Genomic DNA, 25,442 nt, shown 5'->3' with positions numbered 1-25,442 from the left:
TCGGAATATGTTATATCCCCAACAAAGACTAAATGCCCAATTTCAGCAAATTTCAGTTGGATAATGCAGCTAAAATCATGAAAATTTCCAAAATCGGGAGGTATCGTTCTATGGCAGTTACACCAAAAATATATAAAAACAAGTAAGCAAAGGTTATAGCAGGACGGGGCCGACCATATAATACCCTACACCACTGCCCCTGGGAATTAGCTTTCAGCAAATCAAAATTCCTTTATGGAACAAATAAGCTTATTGTTAGAAATAACTTTGTCGATTCTGCCACCTTATCACATTAAGCTTGGGGCCTACAGTTTATCGCCGAGTACGAACGGCGTGTCATAAGACACCACTTTTAGAGATGTTTTATATGGCTGAAATAATCAGAAAATGTCGCCAACATTACTGAGGTGTATTTTGCCACAGTTGAAAGTTTGATGTTACCTCGCCGGGTAATCGAACCCACGACATTCTGTGTACAAGACGGCTATGAAGCTCCACTCTATGGAATAATATTAGAAACGAAGATACGTAATGATATTTTTGCTTTGAGCATATTAAATGTCTCCGAAGTCTATTCTTCAAAAATCAAATAATGTAAAAGCTCCATGTTTTGACATGTATAATAGGGTGCCCACGTGGTGCAATGGTATGCACACCCGCCTCTCACGCTGAATGCCCGGGTTCGGTTCCTAGGCCAGGCCACAAGAAATTTTCAACTCAATAATTATGGAGACATTTTCAGAGTACTTTAGCCATGAAAAACTTCTCAACATGCGGTGTCGTTTAGACTCGGCGATAAACAGTAGGTCCGTTATCGTTGAGCTAGCATGAATCGGGGTGCACTTATTCATATGAGAGAAGCCTCCCTTGTTCCTTCTGGGATATTTGTGGAACTATTATGTACATATATCATTATACATTTCTAATAAAAGTTCAAAAATTGGAAAATTGACATTGGTAGCCCCTTCTGATACATCTATTACTTTTATTTGAATATCAGGTTCCTTTTTTTAATACACCTATAATATACACTAGCGATCAACTGAATAGGTTTGATTTTTTTCTTTTTATATGTTAAGGTATCTTCTGATGTGTTTGTATTACAGACCCATACTATTTAGTTTTTGAGAGTCCTATACTATGCCAACATTCCCAAGAAAAAACTTGACGGTGTTGTTATATTTTCAGAAAATATCCCAATTATAATAAAAAATGTACAAAAAGAGTCCAATTTTTGCGGTCATCAGAATAGGTTTGAATCACATAAAATTGAAAAATTGTACTACCCAAGCAAATATTGCGCAGTTTTTTGGTTTAGTTTAGTAAAATTGAACATTCTGATAAATCCTACAACAAATTTGACACGCTTTATTTGGAATGTGGGTTCAATTCTCAACATGGAAAAGTTACCAAGAACTTTCAGATTAAACCAAGATATATTCAAACAAAAACGTTTTATAAACTTGCTTTAAATGACTTTTTGATTTCGTTAGATCTCTCTTGATCTTCGAAAATTGTCTGAAAGCAAATACCAAGTGTAGCCATATTATTAGGATCGATAAAAAAGAAATAGTTCATTGTCGATATATATTGTGATATCAAAAATATATTTTAACCGGGAAAAAACTACTTATAATGAGTAGAAATTCAAATAATTAGCATGCAAACAAATGTATGACTTCCAAAAGTATTCATATTTAATTATACGCGAGGTGGGGTGGGAGCCTTCACCAAAATTAATATTTCTGATATTCAAAGTTCTCAGGGTGTTTGTTGTCAACGTGTATGCTCCACTTCTCCAGATAAAGCGTGCTTACCAATACTCCATCACGCGAACCACTTCCGTGTTGATAGCCTTGTGGTTTCCTGACGGACATTAGTTAGGATTTTCAATGCCCTTAGCGAAAAGCGGGTTGCTGCTTTGTGGCACGACAGCATTGAGCGTATAACAAAGCGTCTTGCAATACCTTTTGAGTTATGCTTCCGTTTGCTTGTTAATGCAGCACTGTCACCCTACTACTCTCTTGAAGCAACTTTAAATGAAAGGAGCTTATACCTGGGAAGTTGTTGCGGATTCTGAAACTGCAATGTACATAAATGAGGAAAATCAAAAAAAAAAAAAAAAACAAGTGAGCAAAGGCTATAGTCGGGACGGGGCCGACCATGTGTTACACTACACTAAAACCCCTGTGCATAAGCTTTTCACTGGTAAACATTTCTTTTAGGGAATATAATCCGAATACCATCAAACATAAAATGCCTTTTTCTCTCGGGACCTCCATAAGCAACCAAAATTCGTGACCATCCGATCAAAATTGCGACCTGTTGCGTGATTGCAAAAAATGGAAGAATTGGATGCATTGTGGTATCTCCCTTGTTTGGCCACCTTCGCCAACCTACTTTACACCAATTTATAGGTAATATTTTCTTCTTCTATTGACAGGCTTTGCCGTTGGAATCCTATATTCACAAAAAATAAAACTTTGAATTTGTCTCCACATGAGTTTTTCCCCATTCTGACCCCTAAATATTATCCGACTATCACTACAATCAAAAGGCTTCTTCCTCTGTGTGGCCCGCATCTACCCCCAAAATCTAGTGACTATCCGATCAAAATTCCAACCGGTAGCGTGATTACAAAAAATTAAAAAAAATGGATATATTACTTACTTTTGCGATATCTCGGTTGTTTGCTCACCTACGCCAACATACATTGCATCAATATAAAGGAGATCTTTTCTTCTACCATTGGCGGGCTTTCTTTTTGGAATACTCTTACCAGAAGCGGAGATATTCTCATAAGAAAAAAACGTAGACTTTTCTCCACATAAGCTTTTTGCTTATTCCGACTCCTGAATATTATCCGACCATCACCAAACTTAATAGGCTTCTCCCTCTGTGGGACTCGCATCAACTCCCAAAAAATTCGTGACCATCCGATCAAAATTGCGACCTGTAGTGTGATTACAAAAAAATCGGAAAATGGGATGCATTACCGACTATTGCGATATTTCTGTTATTTGACCACCTACGACACCCTACTGTACATCGTTGTAAAGGTGATATTTTCTACTCTCCTTGCCAGGTTTTGCTTTTGATATACCTCTTAAAGAAACAGAGCTATTGGCTTTGAAATAAAACATTGACCTTTTCTCTAAATAAGTTATTGCCAATTTCGACCCCTGAATATTATCCGACCATCATCAAAATCAATAGGCTTCTTCCTCTGTGGGACTCCCATTAACTGCCAAAATTTCGTGACGATCCGATCGAAATTGCGACCTGTAGCGCGATTTTGAAAAAAAAATTGAAAAATGGGACTATTGCTATATCTCCGTTATTTGGCCAACTACGCCAACCCGCTTTGAATCATTGTAAATGTGGGATATTCTTCTTTCATAGTCATTTTCATTTGAAAAAAAAAATTGAAAAATGGGATGTATTACCGACTATTGCGATTTCTTCCTTGTTTGACCAACTGCTACAACCTACTATACATCGTTGTAAAGGTGATGTTTTTTACTTTCATTAGCAGGTTTTGCTTTTGATATACCCATTATCGATGCGGAGATATTCGCTTTGAAATAAAACGTTGACTTTTTCCCCAAATAAGTTTTTTGCCCATTCCGACCCCTGAATATTATCCGACCATCACCAAAATCAATAGGCTTCTTCCCCTCCGGGACCCTCATCAACGCCCAAAATTTGGTGACGATCCGATCAGAATTGCGACCTGTAGCGTGATTACAAGGTTTAGATGGACAGACGGACAGACGGACGGACGGACACACATAGTCAGATCGAGTCAGCTCGTCGACCATTATTTCGATGCGTTACAAACTTTTTGGCCAAAACCAACTTATAATACCCTCCCCACATAGTGGTGTAGGGTATAAAAATCGCCGGAGCGCTTTTTAAATAAATCGCGATCAAAGTTCACATTTTTAGGGTTTCACGATTTTGCTTGGAAACCGCAAATCCTATCGAAATTGGATTAGAAAAATATTGTAGCTGTTAAAATTTTTTTACAAGATCGACCATTATGATATTTTCGTAGGTTTAACCATTTTTGAGATATGGAAATTCAAATTGGCACAATACACATACTGTATCGCCTCCTTATAAAACAATGCCATGTATGCTGCACCTTAACTAACTTTAAATAAAAACCGCTTACACCTGGAAAGTTTTTGTGGATTCTTAAACAGATGAGAAAAATATAAAAAAGAAAAAAATCGCTGTGATGATCTCGATTTTGAGATGTGTGTCCGTCTGTCCATTATAAATTGTAATCAAACTCCAGGCCGCAATTATGGACGGATCGTCACGAAATTTTGTATGGAGGTCGGGTTCAGACCCTATTTTTATTGGTGATGATCGTGAAATATTTAGTGGGTGAAAAGGACCAAAAATATATTATTTATACAGATGCTTGCAATTTGAGATGCCGATCAGATAATATTTAGAGGTTTAAATGGACCACAACTTTTGTGTGAGTTATATTTGGAAGATGATCTCTTGACCTTTCCATTGATGTCAATTATGTTGATGTACGTGATCAGATAACAGAGTTACAGTCTAATATATCCAGTTTTTTGTTTGTAGTGTTATCATAAACACGCTAGAGGCCGCAATTACAGCTCAATATTCGTGAAATTTTGCTGGAGGTGAGAGTTTAGGTTGAAGAAAATGCCTATAATTTTGCATGATGATCTGATATTATTTAACGGGTGACATAGACCATTACTTTCATATGAAAAATACACAAGTTTTATTTTTGGTCTATATTTTAATTCCTGGAGGGCATATACCGGCAAAGTAGCCTACATATGGGAAAATAACTGATGACCTTTCCCCTGATGCAAATTGCAATAATGTGTCTGTTAGATTACGGGCCTACTGTCTAATATATAATGGGTTTTGTGTAGAGAACCACAATTTCCTCCCATGCTACAAATTGTCTCTATCATGACAGAGCAATTTTCAGTTCAGTTGTCCAATTGAATGTTTTGTACAAATATTGCGCATGGGGTCCCCTCGCCACCTATTTTATACCTCAGGATTTACAGTAAAGGAGATACATACAAAATACGACCAAAGATGTGTCTCATCGAAATAATGGTTTTTCGAAAAAAAATTGAACTTGGGGTCTACCAAGTTCATACACTCCACGTCAGTAGAATAGAACACCTACATTTTTGTTAATGTTCGCTTATTTATCCCAAAATGAATGAATCTTTGTTTTTAATTTTGTGGGGATTTAAAGTCTATGTTGTTCCGTATCAAACACAGAAAAAATTATGTTTCTAGCTTTTCGCGAAATGATTTTCTGAAAAATAGATATTTATTTTTGGTTATCAGGATAGAACAGTCACTTTATTTTCGCGAATTTTTGAGATATTAACGTCGAAATTTCTTTCAGTCGATAAAACAAGGCTTTCTAATCATTTTCCACCAAAGAAAACCTTAAAACTATTCCGCGGACACCGAAATAACAGCGTTAAAGGGTTTAATTTGACAGATATTTGAAACATCTCGGAATATCAATAGGAGTCGCGTAGTTATGTCATATTTCTTCACAATAAGATAGAATATGACACAGACAAGCTTGGCGGATACAATCGAGTGCTTCGGATGCTGATAAGATGGAACATTTTTAAAATAATTATGAAAAGCGTCAAAATTTCTCATAAGAACCATGACGATTTGTTCAATAAAACGGTTTTCCGCGAACAAGTCTGCCGTTCAACGGTTTGGAAATAGGCTCCAGATTTGAAGGAAGATAATCTGATACGAAAACAACCGTTATTTTCATACATTGAGAGAAATTTTAGTACTTTTTAAAACAACATACGAAACCTAAAACCTCAATTTCCAGGACTGTGTTTTTCCGCGAAAACGGGTCTTTTACATTTGCGAGTTCAGTTAAAAAAAGTACTAATTCGTAAAATCCGGTATGGAGAGCATAACCTGGTCCATTTATATTGGAGCATAACACTGTTGAGAACAGTCGCGGACACCGAAATAAGAACACATATAAAATTCAAAGTCCAAAGGGTGTGTTCAATTTGAAAATGAGCTAAAATTTCCCTCAGTGTATTTTTTTCGAAAAATTATGTGAACGATAAATCCAACACAAAATTCGGAATAGTGAAATTTAAGAGTCCTCTCGAATCATTTTGAATTTTTTTCAGCAGATTGCCCTTGCGGTCCCCTTTACGATGATGGGATTATGGCCGAAAAGCTCCAAGAAACCCTGAAAAACAAACAAGAAACCTAAACAAGTAAAAAAGCGTTAAGTTCGGCCGGGCAGAACTTTTCATACCCTCCACCATAAAATATTCTGAACTAAACTGGAATAATTAGATTTCATTTCATACGTTAAAATGTCAGATAATGTAAATAAAATGCTTTATTCGGGAGGCCCTTTTTTATGGTGCCTATATTTAATTATGTATGTTGGCAATTTTTGGTGGGATAGAAATTGGGAGGTACCGTTATATAGGGGTGACAGTTTTTGATGGGAGCCTTTAATGTCAAATAACTCGTAATTCGGTTAAAAATTGTAGCTAAAATCCTCAAAATACCGAAAATCATTACATAACGTGAGAACTTCAAATGTCATTAACAGCTAGTTCGGAGGTACCCCTATATGTGGGCTATACGAAAATATGAAATAAAATGAACAATTTTTGTTGCATAATTTTTGTTGGCTCTTAAATTTCAAATTACAGAAAGTTCGTCTAAAAAATAAAGCTAGGGTACGGAAATCGGGAGGTTTGTTTTGGATCTATACCAAAAGATGGACCTACGCTTTTGTTGCATAATTTTTGTTGGCTCTTAAATTTCAAATTACAGTTAGTTCGTCTAAAAAATAAAGCTAGGGTACGGAAATCGGGAGGTTTGTTTTGGATCTATACCAAAAGAAGGACCTACGTTCGGTTAAACATTTTAAGTAAAATGCTCAAAGTACCGAAAATCGGGAGGTATCGTTATACTGAGGCTATGTTGAAAATTGTTGATGCAGATTTGTGGTGACCACTACAACCTTCAAATGTCAAATTACAGTTAGTTCGGTTAAAAATTTTAGCTAAAATTGCCAAATTACTGAAAATCGGGAGGTACCGTTGTATAGGGCTATACCGAAACATGGACCTATGTTCATATTTTTTCGAATATAAGTTTTTTGGTCACTTAGAACCCTAAATATCAAATTAAAGCTAATTCGGTCTAGAAATGTGACTTAAAACGTCATAATACCTGAAATCGGGCGGTACCGTTATATGGGGGCTATACCAAAACGTGGTCCTATGTCCAAAAGTTTTGTTATATAAGTTTATGGACACTTACGAACCCTCAATGTCAAATTATAGCTAAATCGGTCTGAAAATGTAGCCAAAAACGTCAAAATACCGTAAATCGGGGGTACCGTTATACGGGGGCTATACCAAAACGTGGACATATGTCCACATTTTGTTATATAAGTTTATTGACACTTAAGAACCCTAAATGTCAAATTATAGCTTAGTCGGTCTGAAAATGTAACTAAAAACGTCAAAATGCCGTAAATCGGGGGGTACCTTTATATGGGGGCTATACCAAAACGTGGACCTATGTCCACAAGATTTGTTATATAAGTTTTTTGACACTTAAGAACCCTAAATGTCAAATTATAGCTAAATCGGTCTGAAAATGTAGCTAAAAACGTCAAAATACCGTAAATCGGGGGGTACCGTTATATGGGGGTTATACCAAAACGTGGACCGATATAGCCCATCATCGAACTTGACCTGCCTTGAGCGTCCTATCTGCATTTTTGTGGATGCTAGAGTGATTACCACAGACGGACGGACGGAATATATATACTTTATAGGGTCGCAAATGAGTATTTCAATGCGTTACAAACGGAAAAACAAACTTAATATACCCTCCATACTATGGTGGAGGGTATAATAAAATGGCAAAACCGCAAATAATTACTTTGCACATCGTATTGTTTCATCTATTTGAATTACGTTCTTTTCGCGGTCGCTATTGCAACGATACAATTTTTCCGGGGTAAATCCATTCTCCCTGAAATAATGGTCCAAGAGAGGGACAAGGGAGGCTTCTCTTATATCAATGGATTCATATTAAGTTATTGATATGTGACCTAGTTTTTATCGCCTAGTCCGAACGGCGTGTCCTAAGTTGCCACTTGTAGGACGTTTTTCATGGCTGAAATACTCAGGAAATATCGCCAACATTACAAAGGGGTATTTTGCCACCGTTGAAAATTTAGTGTGGCCAGGCCTGGGAATCGAACCCGGACATTCAGCGTCCAAGGCGGTTGAACGTAGCTAATTCCTAGAGGTTGTGGTGTAGCGTATCACATGGTCGGCCCGTCTGAGTGTAGCCTTTGCTTACTTTTTTTTCAAATGTTATTTTATGAATTCCAAATGTTTAAACACGAAAGAGATACGTAAGAATACTGTTAATATCTTTTCTATAAATGTGAAGTTTTCGCTAACGAAGTGGCGGGCACATGCTCCGATTATCCGATTATCCAGCTATATTTGTTATAATTTAAATGTAGGTAATTAAATTTGTCATACTTATAATTTCTGCTACGAACTTACATATTTTTCTTTCTTCTTGCTTATGCATTTGCCCTTTATTCCATGCAATTTCAAACAAATCCTTTCATCATTCAATTAGTGAATATGTACCTCATTCATCAGAAGACATCCAACTTCGTTGGTTCTCTGCACATTCAAATGTTACATACATATACACAAAACATAACCGGAAGACCCTGCTTTGTTTTTAATCCTTTAAAAAATGAAAAATTATGAAATTACCATAAACTTGTGAATGAAAGGAATTCTCTTTTGCCATGCGATAATAATGCAATTTCAATTGAACGTTGTAAGGCACACATCTGTACCCTGCTAGCATTTGGAAGTGAGTTTCTCACTCTATCTACAAAAAGTAATCGCAATCGACTCTTATTTTCTGTAAAAGAACGACACTTTGGAATTTTACAATAACAAACTTATTGCAGTGCAGTTTGATCGTCTTGAATAACTACTAGTGTCAGCGAAAAATATGGAAATGAGATTATTGATTGTTTACACAAACAATCTTTAAGGCGTACGACTATCGCGTGTGCAGACACTTTCTATCGCCTATGCAGACACTACTGATTGTTTACATTCACTTATGAAGTGTGCAAACTTGAATTAATATAAGCCATTAGTCTACCCGATGCTTATATGACACGGTGGCGCAGTGGTTCGCTTTGCACTCTTAATGTCCCGGGTTTGATTCCCAGGCCAGGACAGACAACATAACATTTTTAACATGACATAATTGAAATAGGCGACAATTTCAACTAAGAAAAGTTCTTTAAAAACATATGTACGATGGAAAAATAATTAAAATAATAAAAAAATAAAAGAATAATAGCAAAGAAAAAAAAAAAAAAATTCGTCACTACCATTTTGTATCGATAATATATCTTTCAGGAGCCACTAAATCGACATTCACAAGTAGTGTCTAGGCCGTGGTTCATTTTTTCCCGCCCGGTGAGCCTTCATCGATAAGAATGCGAGCTCGCGAACGAGTGCTTCTCTCGTCATGCAGTGACCATTTCGAGTAATGTGCGATTGGAAATGCTTGCAGATGCATCTACATGTGTAGCACTACTGTGTTTTGAGTAGGAAGTAATGTCAGTAATATGACGCGAATGTCGTTGCGCTAACTATGACTCACCGCAGTAAAAATTCTTAATAAATTCTTCGTCTTTTGTTTTCTGTCGATTTCCCTGAATTCTTTTCATTTTTATTTTTGCGCAGTACTTGTGTTGGTTCTATTATTTTTTGTTTCCTACAACAATTGTGTTAGCAGGAAATTAAAAAACTCATTTTCCCCCCAAGGCAGTTAAGGGACTTTTAATGCTGCCAACAGCCTTTTGGAACAATTATCATTTATTAAGTTATGCAAAATCTAAGGCAAAACGAAGAAGAAAATGAAAAGGCTTGTAATGAAAGCCAACAAATTTTAAAAGTGATAATATTTAAAAAGAATTTCTTAAGGTATTTCCGAATCTCCGGAGTTTATTTAAAGGATTAAATGCTAATAAGAACAAGTAAGTTTGGCCAGGCCGAACTTGTAATACCCTCCACCATAAGTTGTATTGAAGTAAAATGGAACAATTAGTTTCCTTCGTCGATCTATACCTACAAATTTCTGGCGGAAAGTTTTTAGACTTAAGGAGACTAAATACCAAATTTCCGATATTTGGGAAAACCGTCAAAATACCGAAAATCAAGAGGTACGCTTATATGGGGGATATAGGAACCCACGAACCTATACTGATAATTCTCTTCCGGAATATTTTATAACCCCATGGAAGACTAAATAACAAATTTCATTTTTTGGTCGGATATTGACCACAAAACCTTCAGAATTACGAAAATCGGGAGGTACCGTTCTATGAGACTATAACAAAACGTGGACCTTTACCGACGAATTTCAGTCAGAAAGGCTTTTACTCCCAACAAAGACTAAATTCCAAATTTCAACCATTTTGGTGGGTTCCTGTGGCCACAACCTTCAAAATACGGAAAATCGGGAGGTACCGTTCTACGGGGACTATATGACGACTTAGAGTTTTATCCTGATCAAGAATATATACCTTATAGGGTCTCCGATGTATATTTCGATGTGTTACAAACTGAATGACAAAATTTAATTATAGTGCGATTTCAATGATCACCATTAAACATACATCATTCTATGCCATATCAGTGGATGTACCATCGCCCTCAGTTTTTAGAAAAGATCTGTTATATCTCCGGATTCGCGAACGTTCTTAAATATATATGTTTCTAAGTAGAATTGACACCTCCGAAATGCGTCTAAATACGCGATATTTTCAAAAACATTTTTTGCAGATTTTCGAATCTAGATTTCCGATCTATTGGATAGATTCAGAACGTAAACAAAATAAATTTACGCGGGTTTCCACTGAAATCGAATGGCATTTGTAAATTTTATATTAAAAAAACAGCACAAAAATTTCGACTTTGAGCATAGATTGCTGTGATCCTTTGAAGGTTACACGCCCAAGTTATACATTAAAAAAATGCGAAATTGCGAGTACTACAATCACATATTAATCCCGATTAGAGCAAAAATTAAAAAAAAAAATTAATTTTTTAGTCTTCAAAATGTCAGCATCCGCTTGAAGTATATACAGTGCATATATTAAAAATCATACATTAGAAACCTCATCTCTTAAGTGTATTATTTAACTTCTTCCGTGAGCATTCAATTCTATATTGTGTTGTAAAGTCACTAATCGTAAATTAACACGAAAAAACTCGTTTCCTTCAACGCTTTTTCCTATATTTTACATTAATTCGACCACAGCTTCCGCTCAAATTTTTATTTTAAGAAACCCATCGGTGAATCGGGCTAAAACAGTTTATTTTACCGAAATGAGTTCAAAAGTTATGTATAGTACAACTGTTTGCGAGTTACAATACCCCAGACTTCAGTTTCAACATAAGTTAATGTTCTACATAAAGGTCGATATAGCTCCAATGGGACAATGCACTGGCCGTACCGCCTCCTTATAAACCAATGTCATGCACGGTGCCCCTTAACTAACTTTAAATGAAAGCCGCTTACACCATTCTTCATAGATAAGAAAAATCGCTGGAGGGATTTTCAGGTTTTTAGGTTGTAGCAGTGAAAATTATCTACAACACTAGCAGACCGCAGTCCGCGTTGCTGGCCCGACGTAATTCGTTTTATTGAATTTTTTTTTGGACTTTATGCTTGACAATTCAAAAATAGGTATTTTCTACCTCATTTCTTCGATCCAAATATAGCGATTATAAAACAGTAGGCTCCCGAAATTCGTGTACAAGTAAATATATTCCACGGGATATTCCTGAACATTTTCTGAAAATTGCATGAAATTAGGTTCCGAAGTTTTGGAAAAGATAAACATATTTAAAAATGGGCAGAGTCCGCTATTTTGGCCCCAAATATGTACCTATTCAGACGTAACATATTTATAAAAGTGGGCGTGGTCAGGTCTTTGGGTCCTAAAAAAGTAGGTAACGTCGGAGGTACAACCACATTATTTCCCAAATTAATTTCGCAATTATTGTAAAAATAGAATTTCAACAAAATATGTAGCCTATTTTCACCAGGGGCCATCGCTCTACATTCCCTGACAATTTCAGGAAAATCAGTTTGGTAGCTTTTGTAGAAAAGATTCAAACTTAAAATTGAAAAAATTGGGCGTAAAAGTGGACATGGTCAAATTTGCATAAAAACCTAAGTTGGGTTATGAGGAACATTTCAAAGAAAGAATTATCCAAATCGGTCCAGCCGTTTTCAACTGATGCCATTACGAACGAACGACATTTGATTTTTATTTATATAGATTTTCTTCAGTCCCTAAAAACCCTGAATTTCGACCGCGATTTATTTAAAAAGCCTCTCATCTATGAACATTGTAGTTTCAGAATCCGCAAAAACTTCCCAGGTGTAGGCACATTTCATTTAAAGTTATTTCAGGCGCACCGTGTCATTAATAGAGAGGAATACGAGGTTAAGCCATTGGGGTAATAATCCTTTTCTTTTGCAGGATCTAACGGGATTCTGTTAAGCCGGATCTTAAGGAGCTTAAAAATGCAGTGAGGCTTCGAGCAGGTATTTATACAGCACACTATGGTAAGAGGTATTATGTGGTTGTGCATTTTTATGTAAATTACAAAAAGAAGATAGATATACCCCTAGTTCCTTTTTGGGATTTCCCTGCAAGCAAAAACTATCGCGGAAGTGACTTAGGCGTGTCGCCCAGGGCGATGAAAACAGTCGCGGCGATAGTCGCGGAAGGCACACTGGAGTGCCCTCCGTTGTGAAGAAATGAACCACGCCGGCGTGTCGTCTTGGAGGTCACTCCTGGGACACTTCTGGAAGATCGTTTCCGCGATAGTTCTTGGAATTAAAAGAAAAATATTCTTTTTTATTTTTTCGATTTATTTATATTTTTTTTTTCTATTTTTAAGTACGCTTTGGTAGAGAAATTATTCTTTGGAAATTACGCCTACATTAATTTTGTCATTTTAAAAATGTGAAGTTTTGTTGCCTGACTTGGGAAGCGAACCCGGACCTTCAGAGTGCAAAGCGAGTATGCTTACCATTGCACCAACGTCTCATATAATAATCACTTGGAAAATGTTCTATATTTGTTCAATGTGTTGAATCATTAAATAAATGTAAACAATCGTCTTGGAAGTCACTCGGAAGTCACTCCGAAGTGTCGTTACATGCGATAAAAGGTAATCACAAGGAGGCAATAGAAATTGTTTGTGTAATTCACCAACGATCTTCCTTGGCGTGTCTCCGGAGTGACTTCCTAGGCGAGGGAGTGAGTGAGTCACTTCCAAATGCTGGCAGGGTTTATGTACATAGAATCACTTTCTAAGTCGATTTATGTATGTCCGTCCGTCTGTTCGTGTATTTTTGTAATCAAAGTACAGGTCGCAAATTTTCGCCCGATTTTAGGTATTTGGTTCACCAACCACACTAATAAAAGTTTGCCAAATTGTATTATCAACATAGGTCAATGTTTTGGTATAGCCCTGATATAAATTGACTCCCGATTTTCGGTATTTTTGTGATTTTAGCTACACTTTTGGACCGCACTACCTGTAATTATACCCTATACCACAATGTGGAAAAGGGTATTATAAGTTTGTTTTGGTAAAAATTCATGTAACACCGCGAAATATTCGTCGGAGACCCCCAATGTGGTATACCAAACTTGATATCTCGACGAGATAAAGCGATTTTGAGATGTGTGTCCGTCCGTCAGTCAGTCCGTCCGTCCGTCCGTCCGTCCGTCCGTCCGTCTGTCCATTATAAATTGTAAACACGCTCCAGGCCGCAATTATGGACCGATCGTCACGAAATTTTGTATGGAGGTCGGGTTCAGACCAGAATAGATCCCTATTCTTATTGGTGATGATCGTGAAATATTTAGCGGGTGAAATGGACCAAAAACATAATATTTATCCAATTTTCTATCGGCTCTGTAGGTCTCAATAATAGTCCGATCAACGCGTAATTTTAAATAAGGTAAGAGTATATCACAAAAGAGAAGCTTGCAATTTGAGATGGCGATCGGATAATATTTAGAGGGTTAAATGGACCAAAACGTTTGTGTGAAAATTGTGAAAATTTTTAATATACAGCTTATATCTTAATTCCTGGAAGTGACATTTCGGACAAGTGAGATATACTTGAAAGTGGAACGCTTGACCTTTCAATTAATGCCAATTAAGTTGGTGTGCATGATCAGATAACAGAGTTACAGCCTAATATATTCCGTTATTTGTTTGTAGTGTAATAATAAACTCGCTAGAAGTCGCAATTACACATCAATAGTCACGAAATTTTGCACCGGGTATGAAAAATATAAAAATTTTATTTTAGGTCGATATTTTAATTCCTTGTGGACCTATATATTTCGCAAAGTAGCCTACATATGAAAAAAAAAACTACTGACCTTTCCTCTGATGTAAATTGCAATAAAGTGTTTGCTAGATAACGGGCCTACTGCCTAATATTTAATGGATTCTGTGTAGAGAACCACCTTTTTATCCCATGCTACTTATTGTCTCTCAAAAAGTTTATGTAACACCACGAAATATTCGTCCTAGACCCTTTATTTGGTATGCCGAAATTCATATCTCGACGAGATAAAGCGATTTAGCGATGTGTGTCCGTCCATTAAAAATTGTAAACAAGCTTAAGGCCGCAATTATGGACCGATTGTAACGAATTTTTTTAAGGAGGTTGGGCTCGGCCCACTATAGAAATGATTAGTTTTTGGTGACCAATGGACCAAAAACAAAATTTTAACCAATTTTGTAGCGGCTCTGTAGGTCAAAATAATAACCCGCAAAATTTTAAACAAAGTTTGAGTTTAAGACGAAGGAGAAGCGTACAAACCAACGTGAAGATCAGATAATACTTAGCGGGTTAAATGGACTGAAACTTTTGTGTGAAATTGGTAAAAATTTCAATAACGTAGCGGTTAAACAACGGAAGTAGTACTACATAATTGGGTTTCATTACATTTTAGTTTGTGTGAACTAAATTTGTCTTTGTCATGCTAGATAACTTTTTGGTTTTGGTAATAAGTATTATACATTACATCTCTGATATTTGATAATAAAATTTCCACAATCATTGAAAAGAAGTTCCGTGGATAGTGGTATAGGGTATCCCATGGTCGGCTCCGTCCGACTATAGACTTTTCTTACTTGTTTAACATTTGAGGTTACCGGTGGTCACAGAGTATCTCCACCAAAAATCGTCAACACGGTTCCATGTTTTGGTATAGCACCAATATAACGGTACCTGTCGATTTTCGGTATTTTGAGGATTTAGCTACATTGTTAGACCGAACTGTCTGTAACTTCGCATATGCGGTTCCCTGTGGTCAGAAAACATCTCCACCGAAAATTTTCAACATAGGTCTATGTTTTGGTATTGCCCCAATATAACGGTACCTCCCGATTTTCGGTTTGTAAGTATTTTATAAATTTTTGGACCTATCTACCTGTAATTTAACTCTTGAGGTTTCCAGTGGTCACAAAATATCTCCACCAGAAATTGTCAACAAAGGTCCATATTTCAGTATAGCCCCATATAACGATATTTCCCGATGTTCTGTATTTTTAAGATTTTAAATACATTTATGGTCCGAACTACCTGTAATTTCACATTTGATATTCATGGTGGTCACAAAACATCTCCACTAAAAATTGTCAACTTAGGTCCATTGTTTTGGTATAGCCCCCATATAACGATTTTATGTATTATGGGGATTTTAGACACATTCTGGGACCGAACTACCAGTTCACACTGGTCCCAACCTGCGACAAAAATCGAAAAATCGATATCAGCAAATAAAAATTCAGCAAATTGTTTCTAAACATTTTATATTTTAATAATCCAGCACTGTTTTTGTAATTTATAACGGTATTTAACAAAACAAAACAAAACAGAAGAAGTTGACATTTACGTATGATCTCTTAAAAACTTTAAAAACATCAGTAATGCTATGTTTACATTTACGAAATCCACTCGATTTCATCTGTCAAATCCATAGGTTAAACGTCAAATGAAATCCAATGGATTTCAGATGAGATTTCATTTGACGTTTGAGCTATTGAATTGACAGATGAAATCGAGTGGATTTCGTAAATGTAAACGTAGCATAAGGTTGTGACTTCTTACAAGGCAAATAACTCAAGATTGAAAGGGTAAAATTATTTTTTTTCTTTCTTAATGGAAGTTTTTGTACAAGGTTTTCTAATTACTTTTACATACAAATTTTTAAACATTATTCGCATAAAATGTGCGATTTTTTTCCAAGTCCTAAAAATTTAAGTTGAGTTTTACTACTCCAAATTTTTTGAAGAATATTCGAATTAGTGTCAAGTTTACAAAAAAATTTGGTTCCGGCTGCATATATTTGCATTTCCGTGTGCGACATTGAAAAAACTGACGATGCCTCTGGTCGTTTCAGTGAATATGCCGTATTACTTACTGTATTCTCAGTTTCTTCTTTGTTTTGTGTTTTAATTTTTTGTTTTGGTTTTTACAGTGTTTTATTTGACTTGCTTCGGTGTGTGTTTAGCTCAAATCTGGTAACTCATTTTTAACACGGTTGCAGTTGACCAATCAAACTAAAACTTTGCACGCTTTTCAGATTTGGATGACAATACACGAATATAAAATCAAAACCAAAATTGGTCCATTTTTACACTGTTTTACAGTGTTTTATCTAATTTGCTTTTCAAATCTAGTAAATAATTTTTCACACAGTTGCAGTTGACCAATCGAACATAAAATTTGCACACATTTCAGATTTGGATGACAATACATGAATATGAAATCAAAACCAATATTGGTCCATTCTTACAGTGTTTTTACGGTGTCTAACTTTACCCACTTTTCAAATCTGGTAACAGATTTTTAAATCGGTTGCAGTTGACCAATCGAAGTAAAACTTTGCACACTTTTCAGATTTAGATGACAATACGTGAATATGAAACCAAAATCAATATGGGTCCATTTTTTCCTATAGCCCCCATATAACGATACCACCCGATTTCCGGTATTTTGCTTTTCAAATCTGGCAACTCATTTTTCACACAGTTGCAGTTGACCAATCGAACTAAAGCTTTGCAAACTTTTCAGATTTCGATGACAATACATGAATATGAAATCAAAACCAGGCTGGGGTTTGAACCCACGTCCTTGAAAAACACAGGAAAAAAGTGTTGTCACGGCGTGTTAGCGTTCAGAGCCAAACTCATAACTTTCAAAGGCAGTGCTAAGCGTTTGTCATGAAAGCACAACTAAATGGGAAAATCCTCATTGTTGTTGTAAAATACAAAACAAAAATGCATTTGAAAGAAGAAAAGTTCGAGGATATCGAAGCCGCTCCACATCCGATATGTCTGAAGAGTCTTTACCGAAGACGAAACATGCATGTCACATAGTGGTGGGTGTGTGGGTTCGAATCGTCGGCTTTCCTTTTTCACTTGCATAATAGATCATAAAGCTCGATTAAAAAATTAATCTTAAAAAATGATCTTCGCCTAAAAAGGCAAAAATTTTCAAATAAATAAAATCAGCTGAGCCAGGCTGGGGTTTGAACCCACGTCCTTGAAAAACACAGGAAAAAAGTGTTGTCACGGCGTGTTAGCGTTCAGAGCCAAACTCATAACTTTCAAAGGCAGTGCTAAGCGTTTGTCATGAAAGCACAACTAAATGGGAAAATCCTCATTGTTGTTGTAAAATACAAAACAAAAATGCATTTGAAAGAAGAAAAGTTCGAGGATATCGAAGCCGCTCCACATCCGATATGTCTGAAGAGTCTTTACCGAAGACGAAACATGCATGTCACATAGTGGTGGGTGTGTGGGTTCGAATCGTCGGCTTTCCTTTTTCACTTGCATAATAGATCATAAAGCTCGATTAAAAAATTAATCTTAAAAAATGATCTTCGCCTAAAAAGGCAAAAATTTTCAAATAAAAAAAAACCAGTATTGGTTAATTTTTACAGTGTTGTACAGTGTTTAATTTTACATGCTTTTTAAATCTGCTAACTCATTTTTAACACAGTTGTAATTTTTTTTTTTTTTTTTCTTATTTATTTTATTGACTGCAACTAGTTCACTAAGACTAACAAGCAATTTTTATCGTGTTCTACATGTTATGGTATATAAGTATACATATGGTAAATAATAATAACAATATGTACAAATTAGGATCCTAAGAGATCATACGGCTTCTTCCGGTTCAGTCTTCGTAGTACACCTTCTTGATTATTGAGGTTTACTGCTTCTGGATTCACATGAGCTCTGATTCTGGCGTCATGTTTTCTAGCAACGTGTTTAATTTCTTCAGATACTGTTCTTACCTGAAGGTCTTTGTGTAGATCGCTGTTCCTTACGTACCAAGGGGCGTTAACCATACTCCTTAGGACTTTATTTTGGAATGTTTGGATCTGATTTATATTATTCTTTTGGGTGCAACCCCAGAGTTGTATTCCATAGAGCCATATTGGTTTTAACTGTTGGTTGTATATTAATAATTTATTTTCTATTGATAAAGTAGACTTTCTGCCTAGTAGACCTTTTAATTTTGACCACTTAATATTGAGTTCCTCTGTTTTCTTCTTTACATGCTCCTTCCATTTTAACTTTGCATCTAGTGTCATTCCTAGATACTTTGCATTGTTTGAGAAAGGTATTTGCAATCCGTCTATGTACACCGGCATATTTTGCACGCGTTTGTTTGTGAAGTTTGTATGTACTGATTTGTTATGGTTTAGTTTTATTCTCCATTCTCTTGTCCATGAGTTTATATTGTTAAGCGCTTGCTGCAGGTTGCAATTTGCTTCTCTTTCTGAATCTGCTATTGTTAGGATTGCAGTATCATCAGCGAAAGTAGCTACAATCGAATTTTGAGGCTCTGGTATATCTTTGGTATATAAAAGGTATAAAATGGGCCCAAGTATACTCCCTTGAGGCACTCCTGTGTTGATTTTTTTCAATTTGGAATATGAATCTTCCAGTTTAACTCGAAAAAATCTGTCTTCTAGGTATGATTTCAAAAACTGAATATAGTTCTCAGGTAAGAATTCACTTAGTTTGCATATTAATCCCGCATGCCACACCTTATCAAATGCTTGAGATACGTCGAGAAAAACTGCCGAACATATTTTTTTATTTTCAAGGGATTGTTCAATGACATTTGTTATACGATGAACTTGATCGATTGTTGAGTGGGAATTTCTAAATCCGAATTGGTGATTAGGAATAAGGTTATAATTTGTAATTATGAGGTTCAGTCGGTTTAAAAACACTTTCTCTTGTAATTTTGACATCATTGGTAAAAGAGATATCGGCATATAAGAAGTAACTTCTGTTGCGGGTTTTCCAGGTTTTGGGATCATTAAAACTTCTGCTACTTTCCAAAGTTTCGGGACATAACTTAGTTTGAAACAGGCATTAAATAATTGGGTAATTTTTGTGAGACAGTTGTACGTAAGTTTTCTCAGTATTTCTGTTGTTATCAGATCGAAGCCTGGACACTTTTTCAGCTTCATGTTTTTGTTTATTTCATTAGGAACTTCACCGATTGTTACTGATGCAAATTCTCCATCCCAATGGTCATTCCTCTGTTCAATGAATTGTGGTTCAGCATTGCAATTCTCTGTAAATGTAGTTTGCAAATGATTTGAAAATAGATCAACCTTTTGATCATTTGTTTTGGCCCATTGTGTGTCGTTGATTCTTAATGGAGTCTTTGTTGTAACAGGTCGTGTTATATTTTTAGTTGCTTTCCATAGAGAAAAATCAGTATTTTTATCGCTTGTAAGTGTTTGAAGATGTTGATGAAACGTAGTATCCTTAAACTGTTTTATATCTGCGCTGAGTTCTTTTGTTAATTTGTTAAGAAGCGTTTTATACGATGGATGACGTGTTTGTTGCCATTTTTTCCGTAGTTTCCGTTTCTGTAGAATTTTTTCTCTTATATAAGCCGGGTATCTATTTTCCATGTGGAATGTAGTTCTACAGGGAGTACTCTGCCAAGCTGCATATTGAATTGTATCTGTAAGTCTCTCAACTTCGTGTTCTAACTCATCTGTGGTAGATGGTTCTTCGTAATGAAAATCAGCATCCCAGAGGATAAACTGAAACTGTTGCCAATCGGTGAGGTTATTCGTTAGGTATGGCGGGGTGTTTTTTGGCATGATGTTTTCAAATAGTGTAAGGAAAACGGGAGAATGGTCTGAATTCAAATCATAGCCGCTTTCTACTTTTATTCGAGAAACTGGTATTTTCTTAACACGAAAAAAGTCTATTAAGTCTGGAGTTTTGTTTACATCGGTTGGCCAATAAGTTGGGCTACCAGAACTGACAATTTTGCAATTTAAGTCTTTTGCTGCGCTTAATAACTCTCGGCCTTTGGTGGTTGTTATTCGTGATCCCCAATTAGTGTGTTTTGCGTTAAAGTCGCCGCCAATTATAAATCTTGTATTATGGCGTTTTTTATTGTTGGACTGCAGAATTTTATTTGGTGACAACTGAAACTATAGTATTCCCGACCCTCCGCCCGCAACTAATCAATTTCATATCCACTGTAAAACATTTTGTTGTTATTCAAATACTTGAATACAACAAAATATGGACTAAAGCTGAAATAAACACAAAGATGTAAAATTCTGCAGTCCAACAATAAAAAACGCCAACAACAATAATAGGCATCAGCACGGCCTTGTTGATCAATGCGTAATGCAAAAACAACAACTTTCTCGTTGTTTTACCCCCGCTTATTGAAGCAACACACTATGTTCGTATTCTTTGCAATGCAAAGACGACATAAAAATAGTGGTGGATATAAAATTCTTTAGTTCGACTCAAATTGTAGGGTAATCAGTTTTAGGGCCATATAGCAAATTTCTCATTTTGTTTAATTTGCTGGATGGGCTTATTGACCTGTTTAGCGATACAGAGTCGGCGGAAAAGGGAACTGATGAAGTTGTTTGGTGACAACTGAAACTATAGTATTCCCGACCCTCCGCCCGCAACTAATCAATTTCATATCCACTGTAAAACATTTTGTTGTTATTCAAATACTTGAATACAACAAAATATGGACTAAAGCTGAAATAAACACAAAGATGTAAAAATCTTGTATTATGTTTTTGTATCAGACATTTGTATTGATCGGATTTTATTTGATGTCTCGGTGGACTATACAGTGAGGTTATAAGTAAATTTTCCGTTTTTGTATATAATTTTATAGTTGTTCCTTGAAATTCTTCGGTTTGAAGTTTGTCTTCTTCAAAATGTTTCAAACCTTTCCTGACAATAACAGCGCTACCACCTCGTGCGGTGTTCGATGGGTGAATAGTGTGATAAGTTTCATAGTTGTTGAATTTTATGTGTGAATGTTTGGTAAAATGTGTTTCGGCAATTAAACAATCATCTATTTTTTCGTTGTTCAAGACAACTTCAAGTTCTCTCTGATGCTTCTGTAGCCCATTGGCATTCCATAGCATTATTTTTAATGAGTTTGACATTTTTATTGTTGTTTTGATATTTGTTCTAGATAGGTTAAACGGAGTTCAATATTTTTAATTGTTGTAATTGACCAAGCGAACTAAAACTTTGCACACTTCGGATATGGATGACAATACATGAATATGAAATCAAAACCAATATTGGTCCATTTTTACACTGTTTTACAGATTTTTATCTAATTTGCTTTTCAAATTTGGTAACTCATTTTTCACACAGTTGTAGCACGGTGCTCTTGAAACAATTTTAAATGGAAGGTGCTTACACCTCGGAAGTTTTTGCGGATTCTAAAACTACAATGTTTATAGATGAGAAAAATCAAAAAACAAAAAAATCGCCGGAGCGCTTTTTAAATAAATCGCGATTTAAGTTTACATTTTTAGGGGTTGTTTAGGTGTTCACGATTTTGCTTAAAAACCGCAAGTCCTATCAAAATGGGACCTATCAATGGGGACTAAAAAAATGTTGTAGCTATGAAAATTCTCTACAAGATCGACCCTTATGGTATTCTTGTTGGTTTTACCGTTTTTGAGATATAGAAGTTCAAATTGGGACAATTCAAATTCAATTCAATTCTGTATCGCCCCCTTATAAAACAATGTCATGACTGCAAATTCCCAACTTAAACTTATATATCTAAAAAAATGTTACAACTTAGGATAAGTTACTTAAGCCGGTCTTGTAGAGAATTTTCACAGCTTTAAGATTTTCTCAGGTCTCATATCGATAAGACTTACCGTATTCAAGCAAACTCGCGAAACCCTAACAAAAAAACATAAAAATGTAAACTAAGCTTCTTTATCTCAAAAATTGTACAGGCTGGGAACAAATGATAAACATCAATCCTCTAGAGAATTTTCACAGCTACTGTTTCTTCTCGAAACTTTTTTGGAAAAAGTCCAACAACAAAATAAAGCGGCAGCTGGGGAGCAAACTGGAGCCAACGAAGAGAGGAAAAAGGCACAATAGCGAACAGCAAATAAATAAAAGGAATAAAAAAACACTTTTTTATGTCCGAACAATATCGGGTGTAATAATAAAACACTTTCCTTTTATTAAATAATAAAGTTTCAACAATTTCAAATTATTTATTATTATTTATAAAAGTGCCCAAATATTTTTAACTAATTTTTCAAGCAAAGGCGCCAAATACGATTACGCGCTCGAACAGCGAAATTCAACGATAACTTAATAATTTTAATCAAAAGCGTCTTCGCGCTAGAAAACCGAAATCAACTATACTTGTAACTTCAATTATTACAACAAAAAACTGCTACCAGTGACATCTTCAAAGGGTGTTGCCATATAAAAATAGATCCTTCGACACAGGGTTACCAGATCGGTCCCGCCGCCCGCTCGTCCGAAATTAACGGCGTTTCACGAACGTGAACATCCCGGCCCCCGTTCAGTCTTTCGGAATCACAAATTCTGAAACGACTCGAACAAAAAGAAAAAAACAAAGAAATTAAAATAAATGATGTGGCTCTTCGCCACGATTACCAATATCAATTTATACATTCAGCAACCAGCAAGATTCCGTATTGGACCTCAATGCAACCTTCTAGGACTGCTATCAACCATTTGGCTTTTGACACAGGACCCATTATTTGACATCATAAGACTCGTCTTGTCTTCATTTGTAGAAGTCCTCTTTCTGTAAATGGCTGGCATACTGGTATTTGCGACCTCAGGATATCTAGGTTCCATTCCATATACTCCTCTGGACGAATGTGCTTCAGCTTTGGCAATATCATTGGACGAACTAGGTCCACTTTTGGTTTTCTCCTTGGACGAACTAGGCCCATTTTGAGAAACAACTTTCGAATAATTATTCCATTTAGCTTTGGACGAACGAGATCCACTATCTACAATGGATTTGGACGAACGAGGTCCTTGCCTAGTTGATGAATAGGATGAACTAGGTCCTTTCATTGATTGGGATACGGACGAACTAGGTCCCATTCCCTCTAAATGCGGCATTTTATCAACTGATCGAAAATCTAAATCAGGTTTCTTTTCACAACGATTAATTTGTGGACTGTATTTTCCGACTTGAGGTAATTCACTACCTACAAAAGTGCAACATGAGACCAGAGATGTTGTCTCAGAAACTGGTCCCGTAAGGACCCAACCAAAAATGGTTTCTTGGGCCACCAGGGACCCCAAAATATTTCTTTTAACTCCATCCAACAAAATTTGGGGATATATATCGCCTCCAATCAAAATATCCACATGGCTGCTTCTTCCAAATTTGGGATCAGCCAACGGTGCGATTCCCAACGAAATATAATCAGGCATATCTATTGTATAACTGGGCAAATTCCCCGTTAATCTGGGCAAAACATAAGCAGAAACGTCAACATGGAATTCCTCACTATGGGGAGACTTCAAAACAAAATTACATTGTCTCATTGATGATGCAATTGATGCATCATTTAGTCCCGAAACATTACCATTGACTTTTTTGATGTGCAAATTGAGACGACGCTGTAATTTTTCAGTAATAAATGTGGCCTGGGAGCCTGAGTCAATTAATGCCCTTGCTGTATACAAAATTCCATTAACATCGATGTTAACGAGAGCTGTGCCCAATAAAATTTGATTGCGAGTACTAGCAAAACAATTTTGTACATTCGCCTGTTGGCTGGTACTAGGCCTAACATCAACTTTAGCATTGGAATCCAAATTCGAATGGTGCGATTCCCTATGCAACATCGTATGATGTTTTCCATGGCATATTGAACAACTAGAGCTACTCAGACATCCCTTTAGCAAATGGTTACTACCAAAACACCTTATGCAAAGATTGTTCCTTTTAATTGCTCGAAACTTTTCATTTGGGTTCATTTTCAAAAAGGTTTGGCAATATTTCAATATGTGGTCCTCTGAACAAATAAAACAAGACCTTCTGTTTAACTTTGAACCATAATGTTTTAATCTTTTGCTCGCAGAAGGCATTTCTTCAGACTCAGCTATTTCTATGGGTGCAGTGTTTGTCAAATAAAAAACGGTTTCCAACGATTGAAACCTGGCAGTTAAAAAACTATCCATATCTGACCATTTCGACACTTCAGTCTTATTACTGACTGTTTGCTCCCACAACGACAAAGTTTTAACAGGAAGTTTAGTGGAGCACAAAAACACAAATATAGGGTCCCAACCATCGATGTCAATTTGGTGTAGTTTTAGGGATGTAATGCAATTATTTACGTCCCTTTGAAGCTTTTTGATCTCGGAAGCAGATTCACTTTTAACAATGGAAAGGTTAAAGAGGATTTTCAATTGACTATTTACCAAAATCCTCTTATTCTCATATCTATCTCTCAAATTCGACCAAGCACTTTGAAATCCGTCATTTGTCAAAGGCGATTTTTTAACAATTTCCAAAGCCTCTCCTTGAGTACTTTGGCGTAAATAAAATAATTTTTCAACAGCCGTGATAGACTTACAGTCAATGTACACTGCAGTGAACATATCCCTAAATGAGGGCCAGGAGAGATAGTCGCCGTGGAATATTTCCGTAGTGCAAGGCGGTAAACGCAAACTATGATCAGGTATTCTGCTTTCAAATAAACCAGATGTTTGGTTAGTAGTAACCATTGTCGAGGTTAGACCAGATTGGTTGGAAAATGTCTGAGACAACTCAACCATTTGAGCTGCGCAAACAATGTAAGCTTCCCTACATTGCTTAAAAAGTGATGATGCCTCTGCTTCCTCAATAGTCCCATCACACTCAACACAAAACTGCTCATAAGCAGCTCTAACTTT

This window comes from Musca autumnalis, unplaced genomic scaffold, assembly GCF_047663935.1.
Source record: "Musca autumnalis isolate F117 unplaced genomic scaffold, ASM4766393v1 scaffold_2, whole genome shotgun sequence".
Classification (NCBI taxonomy): Eukaryota; Metazoa; Arthropoda; class Insecta; order Diptera; family Muscidae; genus Musca; species Musca autumnalis.
The sequence above is the reverse complement of the archived record's forward strand: the minus strand, read 5'-3'. Positions refer to the sequence as shown.